General features: G+C 41.7%; 1 long non-coding RNA gene across 2 annotated transcripts in view; it reads right to left on the minus strand.

Moving 5' to 3' along the window:
* Positions 1-1,024: 1,024 nt before the first annotated feature.
* LOC143279786 (uncharacterized) overlaps positions 1,025-12,241 on the minus strand; it is a 151,802-nt gene continuing 140,585 nt past the window's right edge. For both annotated transcript variants that reach the window (XR_013054952.1, XR_013054951.1), the window contains exon 3: positions 1,025-5,621. This is a non-coding gene — a long non-coding RNA (uncharacterized LOC143279786). The remainder of the gene's footprint in view (positions 5,622-12,241) is intronic.

Genomic DNA, 12,241 nt, shown 5'->3' on the forward strand with positions numbered 1-12,241 from the left:
TACATCGTAGGCAAGGAAGTGTCGGGAAATTGGAACCGGGTGAGGTCACCATGAGGTCAGCGTATTGAGGGCCATAGACAGAACCGGAGACATCCCCCCCCCCCCCCCCCCCCCCCGTTTATTTTATCAGCAAAGGAAGATGGTCCCGGGAATGCTGTGGCAATCTATAGCTTTACAGGTTTATGAAGACATTTTGAGAATTCAGTTTTCTTTCATTACAACAACCTCATGAATCTGCCAAGGCAGGACTGGGCGTTGGGGGGAAGAAAAGAAATGCAGTAACTCTTTTAAAAAGATAAGGGAAACAACCTGAGGCAGCACTGGCTGAAGTTGTGTGCCATCGTTCCACTGAAAGAAAAGACATTTACATTTAATTGTATATTGTGTTCCGTTTCCACAACAGGCCTACTGTTCTGAATTTTCGTGTCGGCAGTTATGTAAGGGGCATGGCGTTGTGAGATACTGGAACGCATTATATCGCTGTCAGTGCCAGCCTGGCCATTGGCAAATTTATTGTTCCGTGAGCGTCTGGCATTAATTTTGGAGCTGTTTTCAATGACGCGTTGTTCAACTTTGCGCTTATCTCCTGCCCCACATTGCGGGGGTGTCTGGCGAGGTTATTCATTGTGTGTGTGTGTGTGTGTGTGTGTGTGTGCGTGCGTGCGTGTGACGGTGTGTGTGTAAGTGTTGTGTGGTGTTCGTGCATGCCGTGTGTGTGCATGCGTGTGTGTGTGTCTTTGCATGTGTAGTGCGCGTATGTGTGTGTGTATATGTGCGTGTTGGCGTGTGCCAGTGTGTACGCGCGCAGTGTGTGTGTGTGTGTGTGTGTGTGTGTGTGTGCAGTGCGCGCATGTATGAGTGTATGTGTGTGTGAAGTGTACTGTGCACGCCGGCGTGTGAATGGGAGAGAGAAATGGAGAGATGAGAGAAATAGCCAGAGTTTGTGTGGCAAGAGAGAGAGAGAGAGAGAAACACACACACTCACACTCGTACGCACGCGCACGCGGCACTCCAAAACTAGGTTTACCGTTATGTTTATTACTGTTTGACAAAAGCATAGATGACGGCCATCCAGCCATGGACCGGCTGCAAAGAGATTGCTTGTTTTCCCTCATGGAAGCTTAATTAATCCTAGCCATAATTAATCACCATCCAGTCGGTAGCAGTAAGGAGAAATCCGACAGAGAGAGAGAGACAGAGACAGAGAGAAGGGTGGGGATATGAGGGTGGTCTGGGAGGTAGAGAAAGGATGAGCGACAAAGAGAGACAGCAAGGGAGGGAAGTCGGGAAGGAGGGAGAGAGAGACAGAAGCATACGGAGGCAGGTAGGTAAAGAGAGACAGACAGGCAGAGAGACAGAAGAGAGGCAGAGCTGCAACACGTCGAACATGACAGAGAATGTGTTTATTACTATCATCTAGAGCAAGAATAAAAAAAGAAAAGAAAAAAAGAACAAATGAACAGACAATACAAATGTTATATCAGTTTACAGTGTACAACATCCAGAGGAAAAAAAGTTTATAGGCAGCCAGTCTGGTCATACCAACGTCATACCCTCATTTTTATCATGTCACTGACATCACTGAACAATATGACGCATTGCAAAAACAAATAAAAAAAACAATTGCCGTCATTTTAAGCAATCTTATTACTAGTGACGATTTCAACAAGAACCACAACAATGACAATGATTAAACATGAAGAAAGGTAGCATTAATGCGAACATTCGCTTCACAAAGAAACGCTACCCGAATTCTAGAACTGGACACATTTTCTATTCCTTCACGAAACCTTCAAAAATGACAAAAAAACAAAGATTAAAGAAGGGAGGAAGGGGGCTGAAGAGAGAGAGAGAGAGAGAGAGAGAGAGAGAGAGAGAGAGAGAGGATCGGCGACAAGATTTCAAAACGACTTATGGTGACCTATACCGAGTGAGACAAGGCAACAGTTTGAGAATCCTCACTTTTCACTGCGTTTGTCATAACACATCAGATTAAAAGACAAATATGCACACTGTAAATCATTAGTTTTACAGTGTGACAGCTTCCCACTGACACACACACACACACACACACACATATATATATATATATATATATATATATATCATGCACGCTCACACACAACACATAAACAAATTTTTAAAATAAAATATCGATATAAGTAGGCTTCAGCATACTGATCTTCAGAAGAAGCTACATCGAGGCCATTGTATGGGGGGAAATTTCAAGAATGAAACCGATTCGAAAATATATCCTTGAATTTGTTCTCCTTCATCTGTCATAACAGAATGTGATGATGGTCAGGGCGACGACTCTTTATGACGAAAACAAACTGACCAGGCGGTCAAATCCATAAAGTACTACAGTGCGTGACAGAAGTTTTCCCTCTGTCGTTCTTCTTTCTTCATTCTCTCTCGTAGTTCAATGGCAGCGGTAGTTGTGATGGCAAAAACACAAGAACAGCCGCGCATTCCTTCGGAGTAAAGAGGCATGATTTCACTTCTAATGTATTTTGCACTGTATAGTATTCTTTTGCATTGTATTGTATTCTATCGAACTGCTCTCTCGCCCCAAATTGTACTTAGTGTGAAATCCCGGAATCTCCCCCGATTTTACGAGAAAGGCTTGTCGCCATAGTCCAATGCCAGTACACCTACATGTTTTTTTTCCTGCAATGTTTTGGTTTACCCATGAAAGTGGATTTCTTTTACTGACATATGTATATTTTAGCCATGGTCAGTTCTCGTATGCAGTTTCATATGACAAAATGACACAGCATAATGGAACACAGCGCAGAACAGTGCAACACAACATTACAATACGAAGCAATGTAATATACTGCAACATATAAAAAAGCAATGCGATGCGATGCAAATAAATTGAATACAACGCAGTATAATGTATCACTGGATAATGCAGTGCAGCATGATACAATTTTACACGACGCAGCAAAATGCAACACAAGATAATGCAACGCAACACAATACAATGCGATACAACACACTGTATAACAGTGCAATACAATGTATTACTGAGCAATGCCATATAATTCACTATATTACAAGACAGTGCAATGCAATATGAGGCAATGCCTTACAATGCAATGTATTACAAGGAAATGCGATGTTTCACGAGGCAATGCCATACAAAGTAATGTATAACAAGGCAATGCTACACAATGTATTACGAGGCAATGCAATGCATTACAAAGCAATGCATGGTAATACCATGCAATGCAATGTATCACAAGGTAAACCATGATATTATTACAAGGCTATCCCATACAATGCAATGTATTACAAGGCGATACAATGTATTACAAGGCAATGCCGTACAAGGCAATGCAATGTATTACAGGGCAATGCCATCCAATGCCATGCATGACAAAAATGTACTGTGATGCATTACTTTGCAGTAAAATGAACACAATGCCACAAAATACAATGTATAGTATTACTTTCTCGTCACAGCAGATTTCTCTGTGTCATAGTGGGGCTGCTCCCAGCAACAAAATCCAATGCATTACAAGGCAATGTAACGCAACAGAAACCATACAATGAAATGCATTACTGGGCAATGCAATTCATGTGTAATGTAAAAGCAAAGCAACAAAAAAGCAACAAAATACAACAAACAAACAAAAATAAAAAAATTTAAAAAAAAAAGAAAGAAAAAAATAAAAGCACAGCATCCAGCAACGTCTCCAGAGGCAAAACGACAGTGCTGTACAATGCGATAGGATAGCATAATATATCATTTACCACGACAAAACACAATTGTTCCATGTATGCTGCAAAACCATGACCTGAATAAATGTCTATTAAAAACTGGCAAGCAACAAGTTAACGTTGTAAAATTTGACGTAATGGTCTATTAATGTGCATGTTCGCAGTTACGACTGTGACAGAAAGTCAAGGCAGCCACATTAGTTTTCAAAAGGAGTTTCCACACTAAACCGAAGCTAAGACTGACTTTAAAAAAACAACAACTGTGATCACCAGTTCAAGCTGTGAAAACCATGTGAACACATTCCGTTCAACAAGGGAAAAAAAATAATACGGGGTGGGAGAAGAACTGAAACGAACACACACACACACACACACACACACGAACACGAACACACACACACACACACAAACACACACACACACACACGAACACACACACACACACACACACACACACACACACACACAGAGAACCGAGTAACAATACCAATTTTCTTCATTATGTTTCTGATCTCTGTTTCTTGAAGTGAAGGCAGATACAAACAAATTAAGAAATAACGGAACTGCGCCAAGTAAACAAAATCGTCAAAACTATTCCCAAAGGTAGTGGTCAACAATATGTTCCAAAGATAACGACAGTGGACCTCAGTCAAAACAACGTATATATATATATATATATATATATAGCCAGATGTACAATAATATGCGGAAAATCAGCATGACCACTGTTCACAGATATCCAATTCACTGGCCAGAGTGGAGGGGATAAGAAAGAAGAAACAAGAAGAGTCCATACTCTAAATCGATTTTACGTGAATGTACATGGCTGTATGTGTAAAATGGTCGGTGACAAATTTGGTCGAAAACAGTATTTTCTGCACACACATAGCCAATACTCAAGTCCTCAACGTAACTTTTTTTTTCTTTTTTTTTTCCCAATAGAAACAAATGTCTCTATGTAAGTGAAGCTCGCTCGTGCTTTTATAACCAACACTGAAAATGAATACCCGATAACGTAGCTACGAATATATGCAGATTTAATGAGATTAAAAGCATATGTACAGTACATTGAAAGAACGCTTTCCCATATAATGGTCTCGTGTAAGAGACAAAAAGGGCAAACGTAAAGACTAAAGATTATTAAAAAAAACAACCAACAACAAAAAAACCTAATACAGGAGATATCCAGAGTTGAAAAAGGAAACGAGAAATGGTAGACAGAATAGTGTACACCTGTTTCACTGAGACTAAAATCGGACAGACAGACAGATAGAGATAGATTGATAGATAATTATGAGAGTGAGAGAGAGAGAAGGAAAGAAAGGGAGAGAGAGAGAGAGAGAGAGAGAAGGGGGTGTGGGGGATGGGGAACAAAAACAGAATCTGTCCTTGACAGAAAAAAAAATCAAGAGACATTTAAACTTGTCCCGCAACCAACCAGTCAGTTAAGTCTGCAAACCGATAACAACAAAACTTGTGGACATGCCAACCAATTGTGGACTCGACCCTCCTCAAAAAAAAAAAAAAAAAAAAAAAAAATCGAAACCCCTACCACAATCGGCCCCAACACGGTGGCCACACAACAAGAGAAACAAGAACAGAGTTAGCCGGGACTGGACGTAACTCTGTGCAAACACGTTTGCCACGCCGAAGGCATTATTTCACAGAGCCCCGCTTTGTCGCCAAGCAGCTGGGGCGTTTGACATTGGACTCCCATGGCGGACGCCTCCTCGGGCTGGTCTCAAGTGGCCGCCATGTCCTGCAACAGCGACAGACAGACGACAGCAGCCGACACCATCAGGGCGGTCGCCGATACCGGAAGTGACGTGCAGCTGACCAGGGAAATAACGCAGCAGGTCGACTTTGTGGAGTTCGTGCGGTTCCGTTGTTGCCTGTTGAACAGAAGAAGAGGAAAAACAACTGTAGGAGGTGTAAAGAGTCATATTTTACAAGGCTTCTGACTGCACATTGTGTCCAGAGGCACATATATTTCTTCTTCCATTCTGAGTACCGCACACATTATCATCATGTGTGCGTGTGCGTGCGTGCGTGTGTGTGTGTGTGTGTGTGTGTGTGTGTGCGTGCGTGCGTGCGTGCGTGCTGAAAACAGAGACAGCTAGAAGAGAGAGAGACAGAGAGTCAGAGAGGCCAGAAAGGCAGGGAAAGACAGAGAAACAGATTCTTTGGAACCTTTCAGCAACGCAGCCACAATCAAAATATCTTCATCCTTTATCTTTTCACATTACAGACATGCGAAGCTGGGTGAATTAAAGGGCTGTTTTTTTAAATATTTTTTTTAATTTTTATTTTTTAATATCCCTTATCAGAAAGCGGAGATACGTAGAAAACGCAGGCAGAGCTAATACATCAAACGAAAGCATGACACTCCCACAAAGTTAATTATAACGTGCATGGTTTGGTTTTCTCAACACGTGCAGTTGATGAATACGAACTTGCCATATGGTAAGTGTGTGTGTGTGTGTGTGTGTGTGTGTGTGTGAGGGAGAGAGAGGTGAGACACGAGACAGAGAAAGGTTTGCAGACAATCAGAGCTTGGTAACATATGCCTACACACACAGGGATCGAAGTGCCAGAAGCTGTCTGCATTAACATGATTCTTTATACATATATACATCTCCTCTCGTTCAGACCTTAACCTGGCTGTGATGTGGTGGGTGGAATACAAAGACAAACCTGCCAGTCGGCATTTTTTCAGTGATCGATAAACACAGCCCAGCAGACGTTAGCACTTTCCATGCGGCGACCTTTGCCATTCCAGAAAGGACAGAATCGGCGACCACATGTACTGAGGTGGTGAAGACATTCTGGTCTGCTTGTCCTGCATTGCAGACTTACCGCAAAGGTTTCAGTGTTGCTCCCTGTACCTAACTGCAAATCGATCGGACGCAGCACAGAACCACCAAACAGGGAACAAGTTCCCTTCTGAATTCTTGTTCGTGCAGGAGTTCCCCCCCTTGACAATCGACTTGTTCTGATGGCGTGTTTGCGCCAGAAGAAAGACCTGCTCACTGCCGACTATTTGGGAACAGTTTTAGAGGTACTATTGACAGACAGTCCATCTTTGCTGTTTTCGTCTTCGTTGCTCAGTGACTTGTGAAGAATTTACGAGTTTCTTTCAACCGTCGTTTCATTTTTGACTCACTTGTGTAAGTTCGGTTCTCTCTCTCTCTCTCTCTCTCTCTCTCTCTCTGTGTGTGTGTGTGTGTGTGTGTGTGTGTGTGTGTGTGTGTGTGTCCGTGGTAAACTTTAACATTGGCATTTTCTCTGCAAATACTTTGTCAGTTGACACCAAATTAGGCATAAAAATAGGAAAAATTCAGTTCTTTCCAGTCATCTTGTTTAAAACAATATTGCACTTCTGGGATGGGCACAAAAAATAAAAAAGAAGCCTAATTATATGCAAACTGCATTTACTGTTATATTTATATTTTTTGTATTCTCTAAACTTGGCACTTTGACCTCTTATTCTGACACAACAACAAGAGGAGTCATTATTATCATTTTTTGTTCAAACAGGAACTTCTTTTGCTAAGCATGGAATTTTTATTTATTTTGCAAACGTTTTGGTGCAGATGAAATTACTCTGTAATTGATGCTAGGGGACTTAATTTATCACAGGTGAGTCTCGAAGGCCTTGCCTCTCTTGTTGTCTTTGTCTTTGAATTAGGGTCTCGCCGTGCCGTTTTGGGGAACAGGACGTTCTGGCGAGTTTCCTATATCTATTTTGGGATGTCCGGGATGAGAGGAACACACACACACATACACACACACACATACACACGCACGCATGCATACACGCACGCACGCACGCACACACACTCACACACACACACATGGTATCAACAGTTTTATCTAAGTGGTAGGAAGTAATATCACAAATCTGAAGATTTTGTGAAGAAAGTGTGTCTGAGCGCTTGTCCGAAATCCTGTGAGCTTGACCCTGTCCCGTCTTCTTTGTTGGTTGAATGTATTGATGTTCTACTGCCACATATTACTCATGTCATCAATTCTTCCTTACTGTCTGGTTGTTTCCCTGAAAGCTTCAAATCTGCTGTTGTACGTCCACTCATCAAGAAACCATCTTTGGATCATAATTGTTTGAAAAATTATCGACCTGTCTCTAATCTGTCATTTTTATCAAAACTGCTAGAAAAGATCATATTGTCTCAGCTCTTAGCTCATCTGGAGCAGAATGGTTTGCTTAATTCCCACCAGTCAGCTTATAGACGTGGTCATAGTTGCGAAACAGCCCTTCTCAGAATAGTGAATGATTTGCTTTCGGGATTTGATGAGGATAAGATATCTGTTCTCGCTCTCTTAGATTTGTCAGCAGCTTTTGACACTATCGACCACTCTATCCTCTTGAACAGACTTAAAACTTCCTTTGGTATTCGTGACACTGCACTAGCATGGATCACGTCTTACCTGTCAGATCGTACACAGAAAGTGTGTGTAAATGGTACATACTCTAGAGTATCTGCCTTGAAATATGGTGTCCCACAAGGGTCCGTCCTAGGTCCTGTTCTTTTCGTGCTGTATGCGGCTCCTGTGTCGGATGTCATCAGTCATCATGCGATATCGCATGAGAGCTTTGCTGATGACACACAACTTTATCAGTCGGCTTCCATAGCTGAATTTGATGCACTGGTGACTCAAACACAGGAGTGCATTGCTGGCCTAAAGGACTGGATGACTCTCAACAAGCTGCAATTAAATGATGATAAGACTGAATTTATGATAACCTGTCCAAAGAAGTTTCGTCAACATCCTTCCTTTCCTGACTCTGTTCTGATCAATAGCACACCTGTTTCACTTTCTCCCTCTGTTCGCAGTCTTGGTGTAATCCTGGACCAGTCTCTTTCCTTCCAACAGCACATTTCGAATATCTGTAAAGCTGCCTATTTGGAACTGCGTAGAATCAGCTCTATCCGCCACTATCTCTCAACCGATGCAACCAAGACACTTGTATGCTCTCTGGTTCTCTCAAGATTGGATTACTGCAACTCTCTTTTGGCCGGCCTTCCCAAATACCTGTTAGACAGACTCCAAAGAATTCAGAATAACGCTGCCAGACTCATTTGCAGAGCTTCTAAATTTGACCATGTTTCTCCTCTCCTTCAGTCTCTCCACTGGTTGCCTGTTTCTGATCGAATAGACTATAAGCTATCCACTCTGACCTTTTCTGCAGTCAACGGATCTGGCCCCAAATATCTTTCTGAACTCATCCATATCTATACCCCGTCTCGCCAGCTCCGTTCTTCCTCTGATACTCGACTTCTCAGGATACCTCACGTCAGAAGTAAGACCTATGGACACAGATCGTTTTCTTTTCAATCGCCAAAGACGTGGAACAAGCTCCCTGATAACCTCCGTCATTCTGATTCCCTCGCATCTTTTAAATCTCGTCTCAAAACTCACCTTTTCCCTCAGCAATAAGTTCAATTGTGGCAGGTCCACAACTACATGCATGTATATGAATGTGTATTGTGTGTGAGTGTGTCTATGTAAGTTTGTGCCTGCCTATGTGTGCGTATGTGTTTGGGTAGCTGTTAGATACACATGTATGTTAAAATGTATGTATGCAGTGTGTGTGTGTGTGTGTGCGTGCGTGTGCGCGGGCGCGCGCGCGTGTGTGTGTGTGTGTGGTCACATTTTGGTGTGTGTATGTAACATAGATATAATGTTTTATGTTATCAAAAGCGTTTTTGTACAGCACCTAGAGCAGATTTCTGGATAGTGTGCTATATAAGTATCCATTATTATTATTATTATTATTATTAAATCACGCTTTCTTGCGACGCCGCCCATTACATATACTGTTGAAGGAAAAAATCGTAGAGCACCAACTGTTTTAAACTCTGACGCCAATGGAATATGTATTAACAATTTCTTTTCTTACATTACTCGTTTTTCTTATCATTCACAGGCATCTGCTTGGCAGATGTGGTGTAGCGTATATGGATATGTCCGAACGCAGTGACGCCTCCTTGAGCTACTGAAACTGAAACTGAAACTTATCATTCACAGTACGTGAAATACACAGTCACACTCACCCCTCTGTCCCCAATGCACAAAAGTAGCGAGGGAACCTTAAAACAGCAGCACTGTCGGATCAGACGCATGGGGAGCAGCCTGTCTGTCTGTACGTGTATCCAGTCAGTCGTTTCGAAAAAAATCGATCCTCAAAACCGTTTCTCACTTCCACCATCAGCTATTCTTTCTGACTATCCTTGTATTCTTTTTTAAGTTTGTTCTCTGGTTTTTTTTTTCTTAAAAATTCTGCTGTTCTGGAAATCCTCTTGGGTTCGCCTCTCTCTCTCTCTCTCTGTCTCTGTCTCTCTGTAGTCGCGCACTTAAATTTTTTTTATATTCTATTCCTGTGTCTGTCTCTCTAACAAAACTGCGTAGTTTTCATCCGCAGGCGAGAAATGCACAATCAGAAAACCCCCTTACTAAATTTTATCACTTTCTCACTCACTGTCTCTTTCTGTCTTAATAATAATAATGGTATTTATATAGCGCTGAATCTTGTGCAGAGACAAATCAAAGCGCTTTCGCACCAGTCATTCACACGCATGCATAACTCTAAAACTGGAGAAACTGAATACAAGGAAGAGGCAGGGCAGGGAGGCTGTTTTGGGAAGAGGTGGGTTTTAAGGCCAGAATTGAAAGAGCTGAGTGCGGAGACTTGACGAAGCGAAAGAGGAAGTTCATTCCAATTGCAAGATCCAGAGACAGAGAAAGAACAGTCGAGTGTTTGAATCTGGGCGGGATACTGCATGCACTGAGAAAATCGGTCAATCTCACAGTAAACTGGGTGGGAAAATATCACCAATTCCGTGTTAACTGAAGGTTTCAGTTTCATGTTGACTGATGACAACAATAACCTATGTTCTCAGAACATCACGTGGCATTGAACTGAGGTCGAATGACCTGGGTCGAAGTTCAAGGTAACGGGCAAGTTTTTCTTCAATCTGTCGCTCTACAAACACCTCAGCAAACGAAAGCGAAATAAACTTTGACAACAGATGTCTACCTTGTAATATAATATGATATGATATACTATACTATACTATACTATACTATACTATGTATATACATTTTTAAGTAGGACCTTTCACGTAGTTTTCAGTCACAAAAACATGACATGAGGGAGATGAGTATATTCTACAAGTGGTTCATGTTGCTAAGACTGTAGAAAAACAGATGGCCGGACAGTCAATTTTTCTCCTCCGTTGTCGGTGGCAACTGCTGGACGATGCCTGGCGGCAAAATGGTGTTGATTCCATACAATGGAGATGAACCGTCCATCCGAAAGCTTCAGGAATTAGATTGGGAAAGAGGACATACTTCTCTGTTTGTTTGTTCTCTCTCAGTCTCTCTCTCCTTTCCGTCTCTCCACCCCCTCTCCCAATCATTGTAATCCCTCTTCGCCATCTTCACTCTCTCAGAACCCCCCCCCCCCCCCCCCCCCCTGTCCCCAATCCTCCCAAAAAACAAACACTATCGCCGACTCCCTCCTCACTCTCTCTGTCCTTTCCCCACTCTATCTCCCAGATCCCTCCTTCCACCCACAACCTCTCTTTTTAACACACACACACACACACACACACACATATATATATATATATGCATCTCCACACACAATTATCTCTCTCTCTCTCTCTCTCTCTCTATATATATATATATATATATATATGCATCTCCACACACCATTATATCTCTCTCTCTTTCTCTCTCTCTCTCTCTCTCTCTCTCTCTCTATATATATATATATATATATGCATCTCCACACACAATTATCTCTCTCTCTCTCTCTCTCTCTCTATATATATATATATATATATGCATCTCCACACACAATTATCTCTCTCTCTCTCTCTCTCTCTATATATATATATATATATGCATCTCCACACACAATTCTCTCTCTCTCTCTCTCTCTCTCTCTCTATATATATATATATATATATATGCATCTCCACACACAATTATCCCTCTCTCTCTCTCTCTCTAGATATATATATATATTATATATATGCATCTCTACACACAATTCTCTCTCTCTCTCTCTCTCTCTCTCTCTCTATATATATATATATATATATATGCATCTCCACACATAATTCTCCCTCTCTCTCTCTCTCTCTCTAGATATATATATATATATATATATATTATATATGCATCTCCACACACAATTCTCTCTCTCTCTCTCTCTCTCTCTCTCTCTCTCTCTAGATATATATATATAGTATGGCTCCCGCCTGTCAGTTTGGCACAATCCAGTTGCACGCAGGCTGTCTGACTGTCTTACCGTGAAACTCCAGTCAGTCTTTAAAAAAAAAAAAAAAAAAAAAAAATCAATGGGTCACATACTATTTCTTACCAACACCACCACCACTCCTCCCCCCCCCTCCCCCAGTCTTTTCAGTCCAGAAAGTTTCTGGGTTATTGCCATCGTTTCTAGTTAACATCTTTTGTTTCATTT

The sequence above is a fragment of the Babylonia areolata genome, chromosome 3 (genome assembly GCF_041734735.1).
Source record: "Babylonia areolata isolate BAREFJ2019XMU chromosome 3, ASM4173473v1, whole genome shotgun sequence".
NCBI lineage: Eukaryota > Metazoa > Mollusca > Gastropoda > Neogastropoda > Buccinidae > Babylonia > Babylonia areolata.